Source organism: Cuculus canorus, chromosome 6, assembly GCF_017976375.1.
Source record: "Cuculus canorus isolate bCucCan1 chromosome 6, bCucCan1.pri, whole genome shotgun sequence".
In the NCBI taxonomy this organism is placed as follows: Eukaryota; Metazoa; Chordata; class Aves; order Cuculiformes; family Cuculidae; genus Cuculus; species Cuculus canorus.
This window is the reverse complement of record NC_071406.1, coordinates 23288652-23301348: the sequence shown is the minus strand read 5'-3', so window position 1 is coordinate 23301348 and position 12697 is coordinate 23288652. Positions and strand designations below refer to the sequence as shown.

At 36.3% G+C, this 12697-nt stretch overlaps 1 long non-coding RNA gene across 1 annotated transcript; it reads left to right on the top strand.

The window, feature by feature from the left end:
* The first annotated feature begins 8448 nt into the window (after nt 1-8448).
* Nucleotides 8449-11946, top strand: LOC128852595 (uncharacterized). Its single transcript, XR_008450574.1, has 3 exons — nt 8449-8579; nt 9136-9270; nt 11861-11946. It is a non-coding gene; the product is annotated as an uncharacterized LOC128852595 (long non-coding RNA).
* Nucleotides 11947-12697: the final 751 nt, after the last annotated feature.

Genomic DNA, 12697 nt, shown 5'->3' with positions numbered 1-12697 from the left:
CTGCTGTTGCTGATGAGATTATGTATGTTGTATTACTATAAGAAGGGAGTTGTATTACTTCTGAATCTACCACAATGTGATAATTGATTTCTTTATTTTACTGGGCTTGATATAAGTCATTACAACATTAGAACTGCTTTGATAGATGATGATTTTCCTTGTTCCACTAATTGTTTTAATTTCAAAAATTCTTCAACAAAGGTAAACAACCCTCTTGTTGAACTATTCTCTGTTTTTCTTAGCAGAGGAGATTGAAAGTAATTGTCATAAGTAGCGATATATGAAGTCTCACATCCATTAAATAAAAATCCAGATCTAGTTTAAGATGAGAATATGTGGTCAGATATAAAACCAAGAGTGAATAATTTTATGGTAAAGCTTCTAGCACTAGGAATATACAAGAGGAATATACATCACTAAGTGAAGTGGGATGAAGACCCATGTTCTTACTGTGGGCTTCCCAGTACACAAAAGACATGGACATATTGGACTAAGTCCAGTGAAGGGCCATAGAGATAGTTAAGGCATCCGAATATCTGACATTAGAGCCCTCTCTTGAAAGTACACTTCTTGCTTATCACCTCACAGAGAACGAATAAGTATCCCTTTTCTGTCATTGATCGGAAAAGATGCAATGTATCAGGAGAGTGTTTCTGCTGACAGGTTTACCCTTCTTACATGTGCAGCAACAAAAATATCCATAATATTTTCTGAAATTTCCACAAATCAAATGAACTACATTTACAACACTCCACAAAAAGAAATCTATCTTAGTATTCTTTGCCCTCATCACTACAGCTGTCTCTTTTTCTTTTTTTATTGTCACTAGCTTGAAGTATCTATAAAGATTTATGCCAAACTGGTGCATATAAGTGCTTTTATGAATTCAGTTGCATCTTATGCTTTCTGTTGTGGTACTTTAAGCTAAGACACTGCAGGATGATGTTTGTCAAAAGAATAAAGTTAAATCAGTAAAGTGATTTTTCAGCCTTATGGCACAATGTTTTTTTCTGATTTTTAACTACTGAATCGAAAATGGCAGATTTTCAGAGCAGTAAATCCAGAAAAAAGAGGTCTTCAAGAAAATATTAAAGCTCTTTTTTTCATGATTAAATAAAAAAGTCTCCCCACTTTTTTCCCCTTATTTATAGCATTAGGTCTTAAAGTAAAGCTACCACCAATAGGAAATAGGCAATGGCTAGGGCTGAAGATCAAGAAACTGACTTGAGGACAGTTTTCTATAAAGACTTCAGACAAGTAAGACTTTAAGATCTAATGTCATATTCCATTGTAAAACAGATTACAGAAGACTGTTGGGGAGCTAACAGTATTAATAATTTGAGCCATTTGATACTGTGTGGGAGAGGCAAAATTTTTCTTTAATTTTAAATAGTCTGGAAAGTTTCTTCACCCTTGGGTATCTGAAATATTTATATGAAAGATGGCATGTAGTCCTAAAACTTTAGTGTTTTACTAGAAATTTTTTTTCTGACTATTCCAACGTTTACCACAACTTTTCTTGTGTGTATATGCTAAGTTCAAATTTTAATGCGTTTCTCTTTTTGTTCTATCATTATTCTAGAAAAGCACAAGCATGGGCTATCCTTTTTTGAAAACTGGCTTAGTAAAATCAGTCTGTTGTGCTTATCAAATTCCAAGACATTTATGGTCTTTTAATCTAGGACAAGAAAATGTTTATTGATCTGTGTACTACTAATGGGGTTTTCCTAATCTTGTCTTTTTTATTGTTAGTATTAACAATTTGTTTCCTGTACATTTTTAAGTCTGAAAATGTCCAAGTTCAGAGATTACTGTAAAACACCCCTATTGCTCATTGGTACGGTGTTATGATGTTGTCATTAAGCCACTGACGCTTTTCATTGATCTATGGATTAGGCATAAATTCTCATATTCAATAACATAGTGAGAGGATGGTGACAGTATTACTCTGTCTCACATGTTCAGGTTTTCTTTCCACCCTGCAGAGCTGATACAATCATGATTTCAGACGTCTGTGTGAAATAGTGTTGACATCAGAAGTGCTGCAAATTCAAGGAGACTTGTGAGAAAGTTAATTTTTATCTACACATTGTATTGTATCTAAATGGGTGCTGGAGGAAAAAAAAATTAAACTTTCTGTTAAGGCTGCTGCTAGGCAAGGATACTAAAGAATTTAGGGGGCAGGGCAGTATCCATTAGAAATGGACTATAGAGGATTCCCAGCATATTCACTAGCAAGAATGTGAGAAATACTCTTGGCATTGTACTTGAATGCCAGCAGCAGTAAGAGAGAAAGCAGGCAAGTCATTAGTGCATACTCCTGTATGAGCTCAGGTCTTGATTATCTCTTTCCAGTGCCTTCAGAGAGTAGAGGAAAGAAGGCTGCTAAAAAACCTGTCCTTTCTAAGAATGCTGGGGTGCATAATTATATAGGTTTACCTGTCCTTTTCCAAAGGGACAAATGGCACCACTCCTCCAGTCCCTCTCCTTCCTAGTCTTTCTGTTATTCCCCTTTTCCTTAACTGTCAGTTTTTGTAAATGCAACACTTTTAAAGTCCTTCCTAAAGCAGAGAGTCAAGCATGTGTGCTTGTGTGAGGGGACTGGGTCCCCACTGCTTCCCAACACTGATAAGTTCCCAAAGCGACTGTGGAGAGTGAGCAGATTCTGCTCAGTTTCTCCCTTCCGTAGAAAAATTCTTCTTGTCTCAGTGAAATGCAGTGTTCAATCCTACCAGGCTGTATTTCATTCAAGTTTTTTGACATATTTTTCACCTGAGTGCTCAGGGAGAAACTTAGAGCAATTATAGTCAGATCTCCTTACTAATTCAAGCTGTCCTACTCACCATAAGTTTGATTTTGATGTAAGGCCATTGCTCTTATGACTGCATAAGTGTGTTGCCTATGCATATGGCATTTCCTGATGCTCAGATGAGAACATCATGTCAGACATGTTTAATCATAACAGTGTTTATTCCTTTTACTCAGCATGTACCCCCTTCATGACAAATGTATGTAAATGCTGAGATAAAAATAGTATTTGACAAGATAGTTGGGTATGTTTCATTTTATTAACACATTAGTCAACTTATTCTGCTCAAAGTAATATGTGAATAGTAGGTACATATAACATTAGCATAATTTTTTCAGTCAACATTTGTTCTGTGAGGTTTTTGATTACATTATTTTAATTAAGCAATAAGACATGACAAGCACAGGATTTTAAGGTGAGTATGGCAGTCCTCACACAGTATTATACAGCATGCGCCTGAAAGCTGAATGATTTTAACCATTCAAAATGTGCATTAATAATTACTGTAGACTGACTAGAGTGCCCTTAGGTTTCTTTAATGAAATACACATATATATTATTGAATAAGGGAAGCACTTATTTGTCATAGTTATCAGAACCGAGACTGCTCTCAGTCAGTGAAAAGGCTCCATTTGTGTTCTAAAGCCTTCTGTGCTGTCTCTGGGATTGGTTTGCTTATAACAGCACAGTGTAACTTTTAAATGTATTCAGGGCACATCATACTGTCTGTGAGGGAAACCAAATGTCCTGTCTGGAATAGCATTATGTAGTAGGTGTCACAAGTCAGAAATAATGAAGATAAATGAGATTATGCACCCAAAGAAAAGTACATATTTTCTAAATAATGCCCTCCAGTAAGAGATTGGGAAAGTGAAAATGTTCCATTTCTTTGTACCTGACAACTGGGGAAAAAAAAAAGCAACCCAACCAACCCAAATACCAATAAGAAAACCCACCAGACCAGAAATGTTTTGTGTATGACTTATTTTGTATCTGATTGCATCAGTCCTAAGATACAAAGTAATAAAATGCTGAGGATAACAAGTGTCATTTTATTTCAAACAGTCATTACATATTTTTTTTGTGCTTTCACTTGCAGATGCAAAATAACTTGGATTTCTATAGCCAGGATCTCAAAGTAATTAAATGTCTGAAATGAAAAGGCTGTAGTAACCTGGAGCTTATAGAGCTGTGTCAGGTTTTGATATTACTTTGTGGGTATTTAAATAGGGAAGAGCAGATGGTAATTTCTGGACCTATGAACATGTTGCTGTCATAGCTCTGTTAAATCCTTACTATTTCATAAAATTTTTCATTTTTTTTCTTGTTGTTCACTGTTTTACCTATTCATCTTAATCATTTAAAGTTTTACTGGAGTGCCAGTTAAAGCAATCCCATGTAACTTGTTGTTATTTAGCATTAAAGCCACAACAAATGACCATGGATGTCATCCACTATCGATCTCTTATGTTCTGTTTGTCATCATGGAAATTCACCCTGAGGTAAGTGAAAGGTGATGTCCTTTCCTCCCTCCAAAACCAGTCCTCAGGTAGAATGCGCTTTCTTTCCGCATTCTAACAGCCTGATCTGAATAACTAGATGGAAGAAAGCTTCAGGTAGTTCTGAGGTACCTATTGGTCTTTTTCCATCTAAACAACTCCCTCTTTTTTGTATGTTTATTAATTTAAATGTTCATTTTTTAAAATTCAGGTCTGTTCAGCGTACAAGTAAAGTGATGAAATATATTGTTATATTCCCCAAATGATTTGCTTATGTTGAAAGTAAACTATTTTAAGAGAATCTTCCACTTTTTCTAGAAGAACAGATTGGACCTCAAGACTGGGATGTGGTAAGACCAGGCATTAGCTTGAAATTCCTTACAGAGTTGACATAGAACTAAAATGTCAGAGAGCTGGCTTGGTCTTTTTTTTGAGGAGGTCTCAACATCCTGAATTTTAGAATGTATAATGTTACCAGATATAAAGTGCTGTATGTGACATAGGAGGGGACTGTATGAGAATCTCAAGGCCAAGTCTTTTGAGAGAGTGAAATCTGTCTTAATGTAGGTGGAATGGAAAGAAGAAAGTGGTTATTCTCAGGATCCAGATGTGTATGAACTGACTTCATCAATCTTATGCTATTCATTGGCATCTAAGAATCCTGTCTGCAGAGGGCAAAACTTTGAACCCTGTTTGTTTCTTATATTAACCTTTGCAGTGAACATAGTGTGAATGTGAATGTACCATTTCTACGTACCTAAAGGTAATATGAGTGTGATGAAATAGAGTTAAAATGTGTCCTGAGATTTGATAAGCATTCAGGCATTTTATCTGACTTGGGGCATTGAATCCATGGAAACATTGGCTTTTACACATCATTTTCTCATTCACAAAATTAAGTAATTACATCCTGGGAGAAATGCACTGGCATTGAATATACAGTATCCAGACTATGTCGCTACAGGTAGCAGATTGAGTTTAACTAGCCATATGGATTGTAATTGTCTAAGTATGATTAATTCATAATGTTTGTTAATTTTATGCCTTATATTATGGTTTGTTATTATAATGTCAGTCTTTTCTCTCTTTCTTTGTTTCTTTTTAATCTGGGTTTTGATGCGAGCCCTCAAGGGATTTTAATCTTACTATGATACTAACTAATGATGTCCTTTTATTCCTGGGTCTCATCAATAGCTTGTTCCCCTTGCTGGAAGTTTCACGGAAAAGGGTTCTGAAGTTAGAACAGATGGTGTGTCAGTCCATTGCAGAACTGTTTGCAGCCTGAGGAAAACTTTATATTGAAGGTGGAAATAATGGTTTTCTGCTTAGCTTATTGTAAATTCTAAATGGGGTGATTGAAGACTGTAATGATCACTGTTGTTTGATGCCTATGAGTTTCAACATCTGGCTAATGCCTTTACTAGCTGTAACAGTAAGAAAAGACACTATAGTGCTTTCTGCTTCTTTCTTTTAAATAAACTACAGCATATGTGCGTATATATATGTTTGTACATACACACAAATACGTAAATATGATGTATGCATGTGAAAGTATATATGTAAATTGATGTCTATATCAATACCTTATTTGCACAATAGTGAAACAGAATATTACATAATAATGCAATATTTTCATGCCAATGCTGGGCTTTCTTGTTTCAATACCCGAATTTGAATACTACTTTAAAAATTGTATTTATTTTAAATCACCTTTTATCTACTCTTGCCTACAGACCTAAGCCATTAACTCAAAGTAAATTAGCAAATATGGCTTTGCTTCTCGTATAGGGTCAAAGAATGAAGCACTAGTGAAACTGACAGAGCTGGCCTTAGTAAGGGAGGCTGGAAACCATCTCCTTCAAAGTAATGGACCTCATTACACCAACTTTTGTCACACTTGATTTTTAGCAGGTAATTAACTAAATTACCGAAGTCACTAGTCTGTTCTACCACTGCACAATAATTGACTTCACAGAATACTGTTAACAGGAATTGTGATTGAAAAACAATGTTTTCACAGAGAATTTGAAAAGTGATTTATCTACCTATGTTGTTTCTTTGCTTGGTTATACTTCAATCCAGATAATGACAACAGCTTAAGAAGCTTCATTTTAGAAATCCAGATGGTATTGTCTTAACTTATTTAGCAGCTTGACCTGGTATTCTTGAAACAAGTTGCCAAAAATTCTAACAGCATTATTATACTTATGTTGTTTGGTTGAGGGCTGGTTTTTTTTTTCCTAACAGTCTAGCTATATTAAAAAAACAAACCATGGGAATGTATACCAAACTTCAGGCTCATGCTGTGAATTCTTTGATTTCAATAGCACCTTCATCAAGGGCTCAAAATGTTATGCTGGATTTGGACCCTAACACCTAAAAAAACCCTCAAACAAAATACTGCAGTCTGGTAGTCACTATTTAACTTCGTCGTGGTTTTTTTTTCGCCTTGAAGATGCAATGCTCTGTTGGTTTCTGTCACTTTGGTCTAGACAATGATTTCTTCAGGCAAGGCCTGTAAGGTACCTGTTGAAAAAAGAGTGGTCAAAGCATTAAGCTTCTGATTAAGGTTATCAGAATCTGACACATTAATTATCCTTAATTATAGTCTGTACCACCTTTCCTGAAGAAAAGTTCATGAAGCACATGCTGCTCATAGTGAATTTGCAATTAGTTTTTAACTAATGCCAAGTTGCGTGACATTAAGGCCTTATATTTCTTTTTCTGTAGCTTTGTAATTTCAGAATTTTCTTATAGTAGGATAAATGTGTGCTTACAGAGTTCTATTTATGATACAAATCTGAAGACAATGGCTGTGACAGGTATAGAAAAGGACTGGCAGACATAGAAAGCATTTGAAATAACTACGTGGGAAGTTTAAAACCCCTGTTTTTCTGCTTTCCTTCATTTTCTTCCATTTGGCAGTGTGTTTGTAACTAATGCTACCTAACGTCAGCCATAGGAGACTTTGAGGATCTGTGCAAGTGATTTATGTGATCAGATTGAATAGAAGGATGTTGACAGTAGCTTGGATTTCAAAATACAGTGCTGCTCACAAAACAAAAAAATTGGTGTAACTACCGTGATTCCTATCAGCTGCTGATCATTGTCTTTTCTTTTTCTTTACTGTTTCTTTAATGGAGTACTTTGCAACTCACTTTCCTTTACATGTAGAACCATGGATTTAATTTCTGTATAACCAAGTTTTATATTAGAATGATACTTATCTTCCTCACGGATGGAGTGAAATTCATTGCAACATACATACACACAAAGTAAGGTTCGACACATTAATTTCTTTTGCAGGGAAATAATAATAGTTGCATTAAATGCTCAGTCATCGGTATACTAAAAACATTCTACTGATTCCAACAAGCTAAGCTCCCTAAACAGACTTTCATGTGAGATAGACATATTGCTATAGTGTTCACAAAGACACATAGAGTATAAGTCAATACATAGTAAAGCATCTGTGGCTTGGTGAGTGGTCTTTCTGTACCACATCTGTCTACAGTGCTGGCTAGTCATGGCTCTGTGTCTTTCCCGAGCATTGCTGTTCTGTCGCACATGGTGACTGCAATGACTGAGATAATTAGCAGAGTTCCTAATGTTTCAAATGACTCTTTGTCAGACTTGGAGAACTGGACTTCCCTACCTGAGCTTCTCAATGGGATGGAAAGTAATCAGAGAGGAAATGTGTTGAAAGTGCTGGAGGAGGAATAGCCGGAGCTACAAATATGTATAAAACAGCAGCCAGTGCTGTTGTGGGTAGCTAGACCAGCTGATGATCCATTTGCTATATGATTCTCAAAAACTGACTGAAATTCAGAACAAGGTCAAGCCGGGCTTGAATTGTCCCAGTATGTGATAATCCAGTAACAGACTGTCAGGTAGGGAGAGGATAAGATAGCTGTTGGTGGCATGGTAAGGTCCTTATTAGGTTTTTCATACTCTTTGCCCTATTGATGGTTTCCCCTATCTTTTTCTTTACTTTCGTACCCCTATTTCACAATTCTAGCATCTGAAGAGCTTATTTGGCCTGCTCCCCACCAGGCATGCAGCACACTGCTCTCTGTAATCCTTGCTTACTTGTTCATGTTGCCAGTTACAGAAACTAAGATATTTTTCATTTTTCAGGTATGTCCTGAGAAAAACAACAACGTCTTTAATTATTGTTTTTGTGGATTTTCATCTGGCGTAGGCTCAGAGACTCCTATGATTCAACTGGGGTCTGAGGAAAGCTGATGTCCATAGGGTATTCATCCGTTCTGGTAAGCTAGATCTTGCAATGTGATTGCAGAGGCTCTTTGCTGTGTAGGTTTACTATACTGAGTCCTATTAATGTGAATGGCTGTTCTATATTTTAAAATCATAGCATTTTATTAAAATTGCAATAAATATATCTGCTTTGTCAGGAAAATATAAGCATTAGGGTATTTAAGGTCTGCCTTTCTTTCTGTGTGTTTAGAACACATCTAGATTCCTTTTTAGCTCTTCTCTTGGAAGTTTTCTGAATATGAAAGGGTCAAAAGTTATGAACTTATTTCCGACTGATTTCCAGATAAAGACAAAATGTAACTGTGCTCTGGTATTGTTCTTGTCATTAGAGATTAAAAATACTGCAAAAAACCTATACCAGCATGAAGTTAATGTCATTGTGAAGTGATGTTAGACTTAAGACTGTCAACACATGTACAATTTTGGGGTTTCTTCATCCTTCAGTGGAGGAGTTGGAAGCCTCCAAGATATCTTCAAATGAAATTGGATAAATGAATGAGTAATATATTCCATGTTTATGGCTGAAGAAAATGAACTTTCTGATTTTAGCTGGAAAGCCTGTTTTCCCCAACTGTAAAAAAACCCCACTCTGCCACAGCCTTTGATAGCTCGGAATAGATCGTGCTTGATGGAGATACTGACCATATTCAACTGAATCACTGAACAGTCATGGATGATATTGAGGTTAGTGAATCATGTTACTGTGCACACTTTAAGTAATTTTTCACAAACGCCCTTTTTTTATATTGGTATAATCTAAGTAAGTGTAATCACAACCAGTATGTCGTACAAGAATAACTACATATATGAAAATTATACATATCATGCTATATAAGCAATTGTCAAATGCACAGAGCAATCAAATTTGTAGCTCAAAACCCTTCACTTGTATGGTGGATCTCAAAATGGGAATTCTTCTCTCTCTACATGTATGTTTGGTGTTTTCAGTGAGGTGCCTGTCATTTTAACAAAAGTGACATGCAGAGTAAAGTGGAAAGGTCCTGTTTCAACCTGTGAAGAGGGTGGGGCAGACAGCTGAATTGTTCCATATTTTCTGTGAAATCTTAATTGATTAGACGATCACCTTTATTCACCATAGAAAGACTGTCTTTCTTTACGATGGATACAACAGCAGGAGAGCAAACTGTTGGAATTGATATACTTTGTTGCTTATCTGAAAGGAGATTTTTTGCCCTAATTTTGCACAATAGTAGAAACTTCCTTTAAATCCCATTTTCCTAACCAGCGCCTAGAATAGCTCTTGTTGTTAGATTCTAAGGACTCTATTGTGGCTTTTAAGCCAGAGCCCACAGTAGGGGTTGTGGAGGGATACACCGCCCCCAAGAAACTCCTAGAGGGTTTGTACTTGAGGACAAATCTGATGATAGAATTTAAAAATGGAACAGACCATTGTAGATCATCCAGTCCTCCCATCTGTCAGCACAGGATTTTCCCTCCCAGATATTCTTAATGTATTGTTCAATGTAAAAATCTCAACTCTGGGAGTTTCCAAAGCTTTGCTTGGAAAATTTTTGCCTCCTTTTTTCCCTCAGAAGTAGGAGGACACAGCAGCAGCCATGACCATGTCTTTTAATATATACCTGTGTGTACTTTGGACTGGCTTCTGCCTGCTGACTGGTGTGAATAGGGGGCAGATGGGTATGACTTTTCCCTTTACAGTTTCCAGATGACTTAAACATACCACGTGATCCCTGTGCCCTAGGAGGAGTTTTGTAGCTGCTTTAAACCACCACCTGTTCTTTAATGAGTGTCTCAGATTTTGCAAAGTATGTTCTAAAGTGTAATTGCAGTGAAGTTAATTTGTGTTTCAGTCAGAAAATTTTGTCCTAATTTTCTGGGCAGTGATTACTCTTTCAGCCAGTGAAATTGGCTTGAACATTCCAGTGCATTTTGTCTACTGCTTAAAGGCTGATAAAACTTCTCTGTATTATTTCTTATTTTGGGAATAATAGTACTGCATTTTTCAGTATTGGTAACTGTTGATATTTCAGTCTTACAGAAGGATTTTGAAAGATTTCAATTATCTGAGATTTTGCAACACTATTGTAAGTGCTATTGGAAAGCAGACACTGGATTTTCATATGTAATTCAAATCTGTAATGAAGATGAGACTGCAGTCCTGCAGAAATTATGTTGTGTTTAATATTGTTCCACATAACAATACTGTCAGATTTATAGAGATCAACTCAAAGCTTGATGAATCCATGGGATAAACACATTAACATTGAAGTGTGTTGGGATTTGCACTTCAGACAAGTGCCTATGAAGTCTCCAGGGGCTTTGGATTAGTGTTATGAGGAACATAAATGGGACTGTGTTCTCTAGGGAGAAGTGTGGAAAGTTAGTGATGTACAAAATGGGTCAGTACCAACTATAATAGTCATAGAAAAATGTGAAGGCTCCATCAGGTTTAAATTTCCATTGACGTATTTGCCAGTATACTTTGAGAATAAGTATATGAAACAATATGAAATCTTTAACCCAAGTGACTGGAGTTAACCAGGTTGAGAAAATACAGTTTAAAGATTTTTTTTTTCCACTTTCAAAAGAATGGTTTCACATCTTACTTGTCTGTGTGTTCTTAAGTGGGGAAACAATCCACTAACATAAAGCTAGCAAAGAAAATCTCTAGGGGCAAAGAAAACTATGCATGCAAAGGAAGTAAAAGCAGAGGAAAATATGGTTAAAATGGGAAATGTCCCATTTCTTTGATCCCATAATATGCAGTAGACCTGACAAAAGATGTTTTAATGCATATTTTGCAAGGTATGCAGGGCATAAGGATTTATTTGTTCAGTTGATAAACCACTGTAGTGTTTTGTAGCAAAAGTGATTGGTTTTACTTGGGCACTTGATGAGCCCTGTTCAAACAAACATTGCAGCTACTTAAAAACAAGCAGAGAGCCATGACAATGAGTTCTTGCTTTTTTATTCATTAGGTTCTATCAGTATCAAATAAAGAATGTATCTCACTGAGACTTTCGGGGCTTGAAATTAGCTGTTTTTGACAAACTTATCTATTGTTTTCACAGGTGACACTATCTATGTGAGTACAATTGACTTAGGCTGGAGTCTATATATAATATTACCAGATTAACAACGGTGTCAGGCTAGCTTGCTGCAACAGAACTGTTTAATTTTATATGCAAAGGTGTTCTCCATTTTTAAAGCTGTAGATTTCAGGTAGCAAGGTCAGGTTCTAGTATCTATAGTTCTTTGTCAGTTTAATTACTGTTATGTCTCTTTCTAATAGTTTCAGAATCTGATTTCACATATTCCATTTTGATTGCTGCTGTGCCTGGGAAGAACCACAGAAGAGTACCTCTTCCGAAAGACAGGTGAATTTTAGAGCTGTTCCTAATGGGCATCCACATCATTGTCCTTCTTCATTTTGTGCCACTTTAACTTTTCTGGTAGAGAAAGCTGAGAAAGTGCGTGAAGCATTGCATAATTCCTGACCACAATTTGTCTTCAAAACATCTTTCAGACTGTGTGGCTCTCTACTTCACACAAGGTAGGGCTTAATGGTTATAATAGTCTGGGTTCATTTATGAGATGACAACACAGATAGAATGGTTCTTTACCTGTATATTTTGCAGTTTACTTATCACTTATTTATTCTGCAAAATATTTTTGAAGACTGTATGTACCTACATTTCCCAGCAGTTGCTTCACTACATTTTGTACACTTATGTTCACTTCTGCAGTGACTTCATGGGCTTTCTGCCATCTGTCATTGTTCCTTTATTCTAATGTACAGTGCAGCCTCATGTAATTTATGACTTTGCCTGATATTTATTAGATAGACAGGATTATTGCCCACAGATGGCTAAGGTTCACAGCCAGAGGCGGCTTCACAGAACTAGCAGGAAGAGATTTATTCCTGTGACCATGTGACTTCTACTGTAAGCTAATTTTAGCACTGGGTTGCTCTTGATAAGTTAAAATGAAACGAGAACTCTGGGTCAAATTTATTTCCCCAGCAAGCGATACAATTCCATTGACTTCTGTTGAGTCATACCTGTATGTCAGGTGTGAAATCAGCCCTCCGTTTCTTTCATTAGGAAATAAAATGTATGAGAGCACATTT